The sequence below is a fragment of the Otolemur garnettii genome, unplaced genomic scaffold (assembly GCF_000181295.1).
Source record: "Otolemur garnettii isolate 467f Iridium unplaced genomic scaffold, OtoGar3 scaffold00124, whole genome shotgun sequence".
In the NCBI taxonomy this organism is placed as follows: domain Eukaryota; kingdom Metazoa; phylum Chordata; class Mammalia; order Primates; family Galagidae; genus Otolemur; species Otolemur garnettii.
In genome coordinates this window covers 1243004-1254788 of record NW_003852519.1, presented here as the reverse complement: position 1 = coordinate 1254788, position 11785 = coordinate 1243004, and the positions used below count along the sequence as shown (strand labels likewise).

Genomic DNA, 11785 nt, shown 5'->3' with positions numbered 1-11785 from the left:
TTTTGTTTTTTGGAGAGAGTCTTAGTATGTTATCCCAGACTAGAGTGCTATGGCATTAGCCTAGCTCATAGCAACTTCAAACTCCTGGGTCCAACTGATTCTCCTGTCTCAGCCTCCCGAGTGGTTGGGACTACAGCTACCTGCCACAAGGCCTGACTAATTTTTATATTTTTAGTAGAAGACAGGGTCTCACTCCTGCTCGGGCTGATCTCAAACTCCTGAACTCAAGGGATCCTCCTACCTTGGCTGCCCAGAGTGCTAGAATTACAGGTGTGAGCCATTATGCTCGGTCCTGTATCTCTTAAATTTAACCTCATACCTAATTGATAAATACCAATCTCTAGTACTACTTGATAGGTCACCGATTTCTCACCTGAATACACCTTATTCATTATGCAGTCCACCTTCACGTGTTTGCTCATGATGTTTTCCCTCTGGAATAATCTCCCCATGGACTTCTTCTTTTTTTTTTTTTTTTTCCAGTTTTTGGCTGGGGCTGGGTTTGAACCCATCACCTCTGGCATATGGGGCTGGCACCCTACTCCTTTGAGCCACAGGCACTGCCCCCCATTAACTTTTTTACCCAGACTAAATCTTAACTATCCTTCAAAGATAAGGTTAAAACTCTTAAGGTACCTCCCCTGACACTTCTAGCCTACATTGCTCCTTTTCTCCCTTAGATTCTTTTAAACTAATATTGTATACTACCCAATCATTCATTTAACTTTTGTCACTCTGTCACTCAAGCTCGAGTGCTGTGGCATCAGCCTAGCTCACAGCAAACTCAAACTCCTGTGTTCAAACTATCCTCCTACCTCAATCTCCCAAGTAGCTGGGACAACAGGCATCTGCCATACCGGGCTAATTTCTCTCTCTTTTTTTTTTTTTGAGAGAGATGGGGTCTCACTCTTGCTTAGGATTGTCTTAAAACTCCTAAGCTCAAGTGATCCTCCTGTCTTGTCCTCCCTGAGTGCTGGGATTATAGGTGTAAGCCACTACACCTGGTCCCTCATTTAGTTTTTAATTAGGTTTAATCTGTATCTTATTTCCCTAATTAGATGAAATACACTGAGGAGCCTCCCATAATACCAATCATAGTACTACCACATGCATACATCAAACAAATTTCATTGTATAAATGAAGATAGGAGCTGGCTCGGTGGAGTGGCTCATGCCTGTAATCTTAGCACTCTGGGAGGTGAGGTGGGTGGATCACTTGAGCTCAGGAGTTACAGACCACCCTGAGCAAGAGAAAGATCTCATCTCTACTAAAAATAGAAAAGAAAGAAAGGAAGAAAGGGAAGAAAGGGAAGGAAAGGGAGGAAGGGAGGAAAGAAGGAAAGAAAGAACAAACTAGCCTGGTGTGGTGGTGCAAGCCTGAGGTCCTAGCTACTTGGGAGGCTGAGGCAAGAGGATCTCTTGAGCCCAAGAGTTTGAGGTTGCTGTGAGGTATGATGACATCACATCTGTCTTTAAAAAAAAATGAGGAAAGGAGGGAAAGGTTTCAAGACTTGTCAGTTAAAGTCAGGCAACTGGAGCTGTAGCATGTAAAGGGAGTATCATCAATTCTCAAATATTTCATGTAGGCAAGATCCATGCTCTCCACTTCTGGTATAAGACTTGTCTTTTTCTTCCTTCCTAAAAATCCCAACACCTTCAACTAGGCAGATTTGAGATGCCTAGTTTTCTAACTACTTCCTTCAGCTCACTCTAAAAACAGCAGATCTATCTGTGGTTAGATTTTTAGGGATTTACTAGCCGGGCACAAGCAATCCCAGTGAAGCTGCAATAACATGTCTGGCCGCCAGAGGACAGAGAGCGGTGGGAGAAGTCTTCAAGAGGTCAAAGGCACGGGCTGCAAGTTGGTTCTGCATCTGTGGCCTTCAGGCTTCACTTACTGCCAGAAGTGCGTCTCCCTCCCATCTCCAAATAGGCTCCTTTTCCTTTTCTAAAAAATGGGTCAGCCGTTCCCAGAGGCTAACCCTATAATACTAACCTTAAATGATTACCAATCATAACGAATACATTTTAGCTGCAGGATTTAAAGGCAGAAAAGTAGCAACAGAGATGTTATTATCTTTATAACCCACCCAGAACTTGCTTCTCAGTTCTTTTGCCAATTAAAAAAAAAAAGTCCTTTAGTCAGTGTCCACATGGCTATCCCACAATGAACAGTGCCTTTAGGGGTCAGTGTCCCAGTACGGTACACTGCAAATGGAATATTTTACAAGTTAGATTATTCCTACACATAAATTCTGGCTCATGGAGTACACTCGCAGTGTGCTTTTCCATCATTAATCACATCTTTATGTGATATCCACGTGAGTTCTCAGTTGAAGGCAGCTTCACGCTCAAATGCTCAAAGAACACTGGAATAAAGCTCCGATTGTCCTATTTAGCGATTCCAAGTCCTGGTTTGTCACCACCTCAGGTCTCTAGTTTTCCAAAGAGCATGAAGTTGACTCAAAACAAAGCTATTTTAATGAATTCAAATTTTTAAAAAACGAGGGAGGTAGAGTTAACTCAGGAAGGCTCTCGCACCTCTCAAGAGGGCAGTGTCTGATTTAAAGATGATTCTGTGCTGCCCCATGTAGACAAGTTTCCAAAAGAATTCTAAGGCTGCTCGTACTCATATGTGTAAATATAAGCACAGTAGTTTAGAAACATTCATGTGCAAGCTTTTCAACCACAAACATAGTGATAGCTGAATGCCCAACAACCCTTCCGTGATTTTTCTTAAAGTACCTGTAACTTCTCCCCTAAGAGACAGCAGAGCCCTGCATTTTGGATTCGTCAGACGTTTGTTTCACAGAGCGATTGTAACTCTCTCAAATCAGTGTTTGCTTTTCTTTACGTCGGTGAGGCGTCTGGAAACAGCCCAAGGAGGAGAGAAAGGCTCTGCGTCTGGGTGGGGGCAAAAATCCTTCAGTACCTGTTGGGGCGCAGCACTGCAGACGCGCGGGTCCCCGGCGGACACCCCTGCCGGAGCGGAGGGCGCGAACCCGGGGGGCGGCGGGCGCGCGGACGCCGGAGGAGGAGGGGGAGCCGCGGGGCCGCCTCCTCCCGCAGCCCCGGCTCCTCCCAGCGGCGCCCGCGGAACCTGCCTCCGAGTCGCCCAGCTCGGTTAGGGAACGTGACCTGACCCCTCCCCGCGCTGCCGAAACGAGGCGCGGAGCCGCGCTCCGGGCTGCGGCGGCCGCGGGATGGGAGGGCGGGCGCGCGGCCCCGCCCGGCGCCCACCGCCCACCGCCCTGCCCTCGCCTGTCTCCTCCTTTCCCCCGGGCTCTGCTGAGTTCATTCACTGGGATTGGTTTCAAGTGACGCCATCTCTTTATTTTTAAACCAATGACCTCATCCGCGCTTGAAGTTTCCTGACCGGCGACTCTTTCTCTTTCCCCCAACCCCCCACCCCACCCCCCTGCCTTTCCCCCTCTTTTTGCGTATCACTTCTTGGGGGGCTTTAATCAGTTTTTTTTTTTAAACAATTATCACGTCTCCCTCCCCTTCCCCTTTCACCACGTGGGCCCTCACCTTTACCTCTCCAAGTTCTTCACCCCTTTCGACATTTTTTTTTGAAATCTGATGGGGGGGGGAGGGTGGAAAAGAAAGAGTGAAGAAAAGTTGCAAACGTCTCCTCTCCTCCTAAGCCTCCCGCCCCCTCCCACTCCTCAGAGAAGGAGAAGATAATATAGAGAAAAGAAGAGGAGGAGGACCGAGCGACGGGACGGGACGCGAGCGGGAGCGCAGCCGCCCTCCGGGCTCCGCGGCGGCGCCTCCAGCCCGGGAGGCGACGGGGGCCGAGAGGAGACGCCGTGACAACTTTCGTTTCCCTCTGAGGGAGCCGCGGGGTGGGCAGCCCCCAAAGTAAGTGGCCTGGGCGCGCCGCGCGGGGTGTGCGGGCGGGAGGCAGTGGGGATCAGGGTGCCCGGCCGCGTGGACGCCCCGCGGCGCACCCCGACTTCGGGAGCTGAGCTCCCGCGCCGCTGGCTCTGCCTCCCCTCGTCTCGGCCACCCTTTCGGGAGTCGGGATGGGGGCGACCGCGGCCCGGAGCCGCGCGAGCGTCGGAAGAGGGGGTGTAGGCCTCTCTGGGGGCGGCTCGAGCTGGAAGGGGGCGTGCGGCCGGGCGCGGGGTCACTGTCCGTGCGCGGCCGGGCGCGGGGTCCCAGTCCGTGCACCCCCGGCCGCGCCGCGGTGCCGAGAGCGGGCGCGGGCGCGGGCGCGGGCTCGGGCTCGGGCTCGGGCTTGGCCCGCGGAGGGGAGCGACCGCCACGAGACGCGGCACCTTCGCGGGCGAAGCTGCTCACTTCCAGGCGCGGCTATTACACAACCCGCCTGCCAACTGGGGCCCCGGCCTGACTGTTCCCATTATCCCAAATTCGCCTTTGGGGTAAGCTGCGCGGCCACCTGGGTGGTGACGGTGCTGCTTTCTTCAACCAACCAACCCCCCCCTCCGCCCCCAAACCAAGCAAAACAAAACTCAGTTTTCCTGCAGGAGCTCGGGTCTTGGTGTTGGGGGACCCGGTGCGCTAGTGACTTATTTACATTAGCTGTAAAACGTGAGAAACCCAGAGGCCCAGCAAGACAAATGAGGGTCTGTGTCATGTGTAGCTTCAATGTAATAAAACACCACGGCGGAAAATATTTATGCAAAACCTAAGTTTTCAGATTCTGGGTTATTTTCCTAAAGAAAACCGGTAAGGACCCTGAGAAAACACAAGTAGAACTGAAAATGAATGGATACTGGAGAACCCTAAAGTTTAGTAAACGTCATGTGCCCAGATCCTTGGCGTTTTGAAGTCCTGCGTGTCTCAATTGTTCGGAGAAAGCAACCTCTCACCAGCCTGTGAAGAATAAGTAAGGTGGGGAGGAAAAACCTGTTGCATAATCTAATTTGCCGTGGGGTTTGCAGTGCCGTCCCCTTGAACCTAGGGGAAGTGAGTTAAGCAGGCAGGGTTTTAAAACTCTGTGAAGTTTTTATTTACCCAGTGCTCCGGCTGCCACTTCTGCTTTAAAAGGTTATAAGTAAATACTCTGCTCTTACAAGTGAACCAAACCTATCAAACCTGTTTAGAAAATGACCGGGTATGTTTCTTTCTCTTCTTTCTTTTCCGTGTGTGTGAAATTTACCATCCATGAAAGACCTTCTGAATACTTTGTGGGGGACTGTCAGAAAAATGCCTCTTTATACCACACTTTATGGGCTGATGGAAAGTACATGTAGAAGGCAACTGGTTCCTCAGAAGATTTATACTATTTCATCTCCTTCAAGAAGAGAGGTTGTTAAGGTAAATCTTTGAAAGAAGAAAAGAATTCTTACTAATTAATTGCTCTTTGCTTTTCCTTGAGAATCACGTCTATTGGTATTGGTGGACACAGCTTGGAAGGCTGTAATTAATTGAAGTTTGTAGAGTGTGAAGGCAGCAGGCTGGAAAAGTAAAATGAAAAACTAAGAATATGTGTCTTGGTGTAGGTATTTTAGACAGAATGAGAATAGGCACTGTGAAAGGCTTTTGTTTTTTAAATACAGTTGTGGAATTTACTAAGTTTGAAGACATTGTAGAAGGTTGCTTTAACAAAAATTATTTGGCTGTTATTTAGCATCTTATGTCAAAATTTTGGCTAAATAACACCCGCCCAGGAGTTCGGGTTTTGGTATAATGATTTGCACTTATCAAAGATCCACATGGAGGGGAAATTAGAAATGAGTTCTTTTTGAAGAAAAGAGTAATGTGAAGAGTATATTAAATTGGTTCAAGCACCATAAATCTATATTCAAATGCAAAAAAATGTGTAGACTGTGGTAATATGTAAAGATCTTTAGTTTTTATCTCGAGTGTATCAGCAACTCAAAGTGAAATATCTGATTTAGCTTAAATTGTACTTATTTTACGTTCATGTTTCAGATAGTGCATAATTATGGAGGGAGCTAGGAACAGAGCTGCAGGATTTTCCAGTTTTGTTCCTTTTTCTATTTGGGGAGTTCTTTTCCCTTGCTTCAGTTTGGTGAAAGTAATTGAGTACATGTAAAATTGGGGGTTAGGGGCCTGTTTGGCCAAAAGCTTAATGGCAGTTACCTGAGAAGAGGGCAAAAGAGAAAATCCTATTGAAAACCCAGTACCTTTCCTTTTTCCTATACATTTTAAAAATTTGTGGCATGGTTGGGAGTGGAAGTGAGGCCAAGATCAGGGTTTAACAATAAGTCTAAGAAGATAGATGAGTTTAGGCTGGGGCCAGGGAAGAACCAGGACTGATGCATGTGTTTGTTTTGATGCTTTATGTACTATATTAGAAATTTAATTAGAATTTTTAACATATAGATGTAATATATTGATGAAGCTGATGTATACAGTTGTCTAATATTAAAGTTTTTCTAGTTTTAAGTAATCATGAACTCCTAGTACATATATACTTTGCTAGAATTACCAATGTAGTTTATCTTGGAACCCCAAGTTTTCCCATAGTATGTGACAAAAACAGTTTTCTATCCTTTGATATTTGAACAAAAAATTTTACTGGGCATTTGTTTTTAAAATGCTTTCATGTTCACGATGTCAGGTTCATTTAAAAAATGCTTCTCATTCTCAAGCAAAAGATACTTTAGACTAAAGAAGTAGGTTAGTACAGGGTAAATTGATCTGGATCACAATCCCAAGAAGAGGAGGAGATAACTTAGAGGAAACAGAAATCAGATTTTAATAACAGATTTCATCAGATTGAAGGAACCAGTTAAAAAGACTTCATAGGAAAAACTACAGTTGATGCTTGGTTGACTTTCTAAAAAAGTAATATCGAATTTTAAAACCAAGACAGATATTCTCCATTATAAAAGAAAATCTTACTAATGTTGGATTAAACAAAAACATAATGAAGAAAGTAAATCTTGTCCAAAGCTACACATGATATGTTTCAAACCCAGATGTCAGGTTTTTTTCTGATTTTCTTGTGTTGTAGATAATCTGTTATTTTTATAACATTTCATTAGCTGAGATGATCAGGGGTTGGCTGTGTGAAGGGAGTTTCATAAAGGGTTGGGTGAATTTAAAGAAGCAGGCTCAGGCTTTAAGAACTGGCTGTTTTTATACACAGAGTGATTGAGACAGAGACTTAGAAATTTAATCAAGTAAATGACTGGAGGCAACAAGAGTGGCTCAAAAGAAGGATCTAAAAACAGATTACTGAGGACAGGTACAAAGAAATAATAAAAGCTTGCCAGGAGTGTGATCAGTAAAGAAGGAAATGCGATCTATCTTGGCAAGAAAGGAAAAAGGCATAAATGGAAAAATACCCTTCCATACCTCAGCAACAAGAAGAGAGCAATGAAATTTCACCCCTTTCTTGATTGAGGTTAGAAACTTCTTTATAGATATCACCAAAAAGTCACTAGTTTTTTTTTTTTTTTAATTACACAGAAAAATTTGATCTTGGGAGAGGGGAATGGATAAAGTAAATTATCAACATAAATTATGATTACATATGATATAAAACTTGGAATTGCCATAGATAAATTTCAAGTAAAAGGGAACAGACTACATTTTCATGGCCTTTTGCATTATTTGGAAGGAAGGGACAAGTTATAAGAAGTTGAAATTGTTAACTGGATTAACAAAATTTCTACGTTAACTACAGACATAATCAAGCAAAACGTTTATTAATGTATACTATTTACAAGTCTTGAGGTGGCTACGAAAAGTTGGAGACTTGGGCCCATGCCCTTAAGGAGAATAGGATTATAAGAATTTTAAGGGAGATACGTACATATGTAAAGCTATTGGACAACAGATAAGTGCCAGATTCAGGTTATAAGGGAGACGTAATCTTCATAGAGATAACAGGATTTGACCCTGACCTTACAGGTCTCAGTTAACATATGTATAGTGGAAAGGAAGTGGGGGAAGTTCACCCAGGGGGAAGCTATTCACCCATTTCTTCATTCAGCAGATTTATGTTGAGCCTTTACTAAGCGCCAGATACTAGCTTTACAGTAGAATATAAGATAGAGTTTTTGCTCTTGTGGAATTTATAGTCTAGTGGGAGAAGGCGGAAGGACAAAAAGAAGGCACATAAACAAGTAAACAGTGCATGAAAAGTCTGCTGTCAGTAATAAGTAGTGAAGGTAATGATCAGGGTCAAGGAAATTGTAGAGGGCTAGAGTCCCACTTATTCTATGAATAACCTGTTTTGCCCGTAATATTCTGATGAATACTGTTAATTTTATAACTTCTAATATTGATGCACAGTCCAAACCTATTTGAACAGAATTCTACACATTAACTTTACCCAGCTTTTTAAAAAAGAAACCTATGACTTTTTCTTTAGGTAGAAGCATGCAAACTTTGATTTTGTTGTTGTTGTTGTTGCAGTTTTTGGCTGGGGCTAGGTTTGAACCTACCACCTCTGGCATATGGGGCCGGTGCCCTACTCCTTTGAGCCACAGGCACCACCCCCACAAACTTTGGTTTTTTTAAGAGAATTTCTTGTTAATAGTTTATCCATAGTTCTTTTGCTGCCATTTGCTCAGAATCTTATGTTTTTTGCAGTGAGGTTGATAGCATTGTTTTCTGTTTCTTTAAGGTTTTATGTGTTGAGTTATTTTCTTAGGTTAGATTGTTCATTAGGAACCATAATCACGATAGTGTTATAAAGTGCAGCTAAATTATAAGAATAGTTTGTTTTGATGGTACAGAGCAGACAAAAGAAAAGATCTACCATGTAAGTACCCTATTGGGTAGTGTGTGGTGGTGTGCACCTGTAGTCCCAGGAGGCTGAGACAGGAGGGTCACTTGAGCCCAGTTTGAATCCAGCCTGGACAACATCATGAGACCTTGTCTCTGAAGAAAATAAAAATAAAAAGGGACTAAATCGACAAAAAAATATATAAGTAAGCTACTGGACTTGAATACCACCAATACATAAAATAGGGGGAGGAATAATACCTGTCTAGGTCTTGTCTGCCTGGTGCAAGAATCAAATGACAAATTTGGACTGTTTTCTGCTCATTATGCTTAATTATGTCTCCTTAAAGATTAGTATTGGGATTTGTAGTGGTGTAGAGATTTGTAGTAGCCTCACTGAAAATGTTTCAAACTTAAAATTTTTCCATTTTTACAAATAGTAAAAACATGAAACAAAAATGTTCAGAAATGGGGAGTCTGGATTTTACTATGGTTATCTGACTGCCAGATTTGTTTTGTTGAAAATATCCTTCATAGTGTCAACTAAAAACTGCTATTATCAGGGACTGTTTCATGTTTTCTGGCATATTTATAAAGTGCTTCTCAAGCATTCTTTTTATTTTATTTTAAGATAAAGTCTTGCACTGTTACTCAGGCTACAGTGTATTGGGGTCATCATAGCTCATAGCAACCTCAAACTCCTGGGTTCAAGCTATCTTCCTGCCTCAGCTTCCCAAGTAGCTATGACTACAGGTGTGCGCCACCATGCTAGGCCAATTTTTATGTTTTTTATAGAGACAGGGTCTCACTCTTGCTCAGGCTTTCTCGGACTCCTGGCCTCAAGCAATCTTCCTGCCTCAGCTTCCCAAAGTGCTGGGATAGCAGGGGTAGGTCAGCATACCTGTCCATTCATTCTCAAGCATTCTTTGAGAAATATGTTCTGTCCCTTCCTCCATTCTTTTTGCAGTTTTAAACTTAAAAAAAAAAAACTTACAGATGAAATTGAGGTGAAGCATTCCAAAAGGGGTTTATATTAAGTATGTTTTTCTGTGGAACCAAATCCTTTGAAAATTATTCTATGTGCAACTAACCAATTTTCATCTACAGTATACTTGATACAAATCTTTACAAAAGAAAACAATTTTAAGATGAAGTAGAGGCAAGGCACAGTGGTGTATGCCAGTAGTTGCAGCTACTCAGGAAGCTGAGGCAGGATTGCTTGAGCCCAGGCAGGAGTTTAGATGAGGTAGTGAGAGCTAGGATTGTGCCACTGTACTCCAGCCTGGGTGACAGAGCAATACCTCCATCTCTTAAAACAACAACAACAAGGTAGGAAAATCTTCAGTGTTCTAAACTACATTCAAATTTGTTTTAATGTCTGCGTGGGGGTGGGATGGGAGCACACTACAGTTTATAGAAATAAAGATAAATTATAATGGTTTTGCAAAGTAATTAATACTAAATATATTCATTCTTCCCCTTAAAATAAATGGGGAAAGGCCTGTGTAGAGAAGTATATGCTACTTGTTGTGTGCCTTGCATACCAGTCTTTAAAATACATAGCTCATATCCTAGGGTAGTGCCTAGTAGAGCCACCTGTTGACAAATGTTTACTAAATAATTTGCATTAATTCTCGCAACTGTTATAGAACTTCCATTATAGCTCTAGGTTAGAGTACTGGTTTTTGGGCTTGAAATTACAACCAGTTGGAGTTGACTTACAGTCTTGGGCACCTGACTCTTTTGAGCAGTAGGCTTGTACTAGAACCAGGTTCCCAACCTCACCTTCAACTTAGAAGGCTGTGGCTGACTGACCTCATCCTTTCCGAAAGGGTGGGTGGTTGTTTCCTGTTACCTTTTTTCCGTTCACAGTCTAACGACTCCTTCCCTCCCTGAGCAGCTGAGCTGTCCTCTCTGGTCACTTCTTAAAGTACCTGTGTCGCCATGCTGACCTATTTTGTAGTGGGTTGATCCGTTGTTTGGTTGGTAGAGAAGCACGTTCCTCAGGAAGATAGTCCTTTGTTTTGTAAACTATACATGGTATATGAAGCATGGTATTATTTCCTCTTTTTTTAAAAAAAATGTATTTCCTCTTTCTTCTTAGCTTTAGTTAAAAATCTTGGGTTCACTTGGAAAAGAACTGGTAAGAATGATATTTTGATAATACAGACCAACTAAAACCTCATAAAAACATTTTATTGAGACGGTCAGGAAACTCGAACCTGGAATGTGTATTAGGTGATAATTAAGAATTGTAACCATATTGCTTTCAGCTATAATAATGGTATGGTGGTTATGTTAAAATATTCTTATCTGTCAAAGATACATATAGAAATATTTATGGGCATAATAAAATGATGACTTACATTTGTTTTAAAAAACTTCAGGATAGGCACAAGCATTCAAGTAAGAAATAAAACAATAATAGCAAGTTTTTGAAAATTGTTGACGCTAAGTAATAGGTATGTTTGGGCTTGTTATTTTCTGTACATTTGTGTATATTTGGAAATGTTCATAATATTGAGTTTAGACATATACTACCGACTATAACTGTATGGGAAGAAACTTAATGCAATAAAATTATGTGGTTAGACCTTTGTGCTAATGGGCTAATCAAAAATCTCCACTTCGTGTTCTTTGTAATCTCTGTTTTTAGTAATAAATTTTCAAGGATAGGGAGAATTTCATAGAAACATCATAAGAAGTACTTAAACTTTTAAACTCTGAGAGCTTATAATGGTAATATAACTTGTAGTTTACAAATTCCTTTTCCATAATCTTATTTCTCTTATCCTCAGAACAAGACAGGAGTTGTCCATTTTACAGACGAAGAAACTCATGCCTTAGAAAGAGTAGGTAATCTATTCAAATCCCAAAGCAAATAAGAAATCATGCTGGGACTGGAGTCAAGTTCTTCTGATTTGTATTCAAAGGTGTCCTTTCTCTGATACACATATACTTATAAGCGCTCTTTTACAGTCTGTTGCCCAGGCGAGGCTAGAGTTTATAATACTGATTTTAGATATATACTACCAACTTAAAAAAAAAATTGTCAAACATTAAGTGGATAACATAAATAACATACTTTTATGAAAGAGGTATTCTAAAACAA

General features: G+C 42.1%; 1 protein-coding gene across 2 annotated transcripts in view; it reads left to right on the top strand.

The window, feature by feature from the left end:
- Positions 1-3470: 3470 nt before the first annotated feature.
- The window catches only part of DUSP16 (dual specificity phosphatase 16), an 86564-nt gene continuing 78249 nt past the window's right edge, over positions 3471-11785 (top strand). The window contains exon 1 of one of the 2 annotated variants that reach the window (XM_003797774.3): positions 3471-3864. The gene's annotated coding sequence lies outside the window, so the exon portion shown is untranslated. Of the gene's footprint in view, positions 3865-4329; positions 5287-11785 lie in introns of those variants that run through there. The other variant, XM_023517900.1, reaches the window with a different exon arrangement.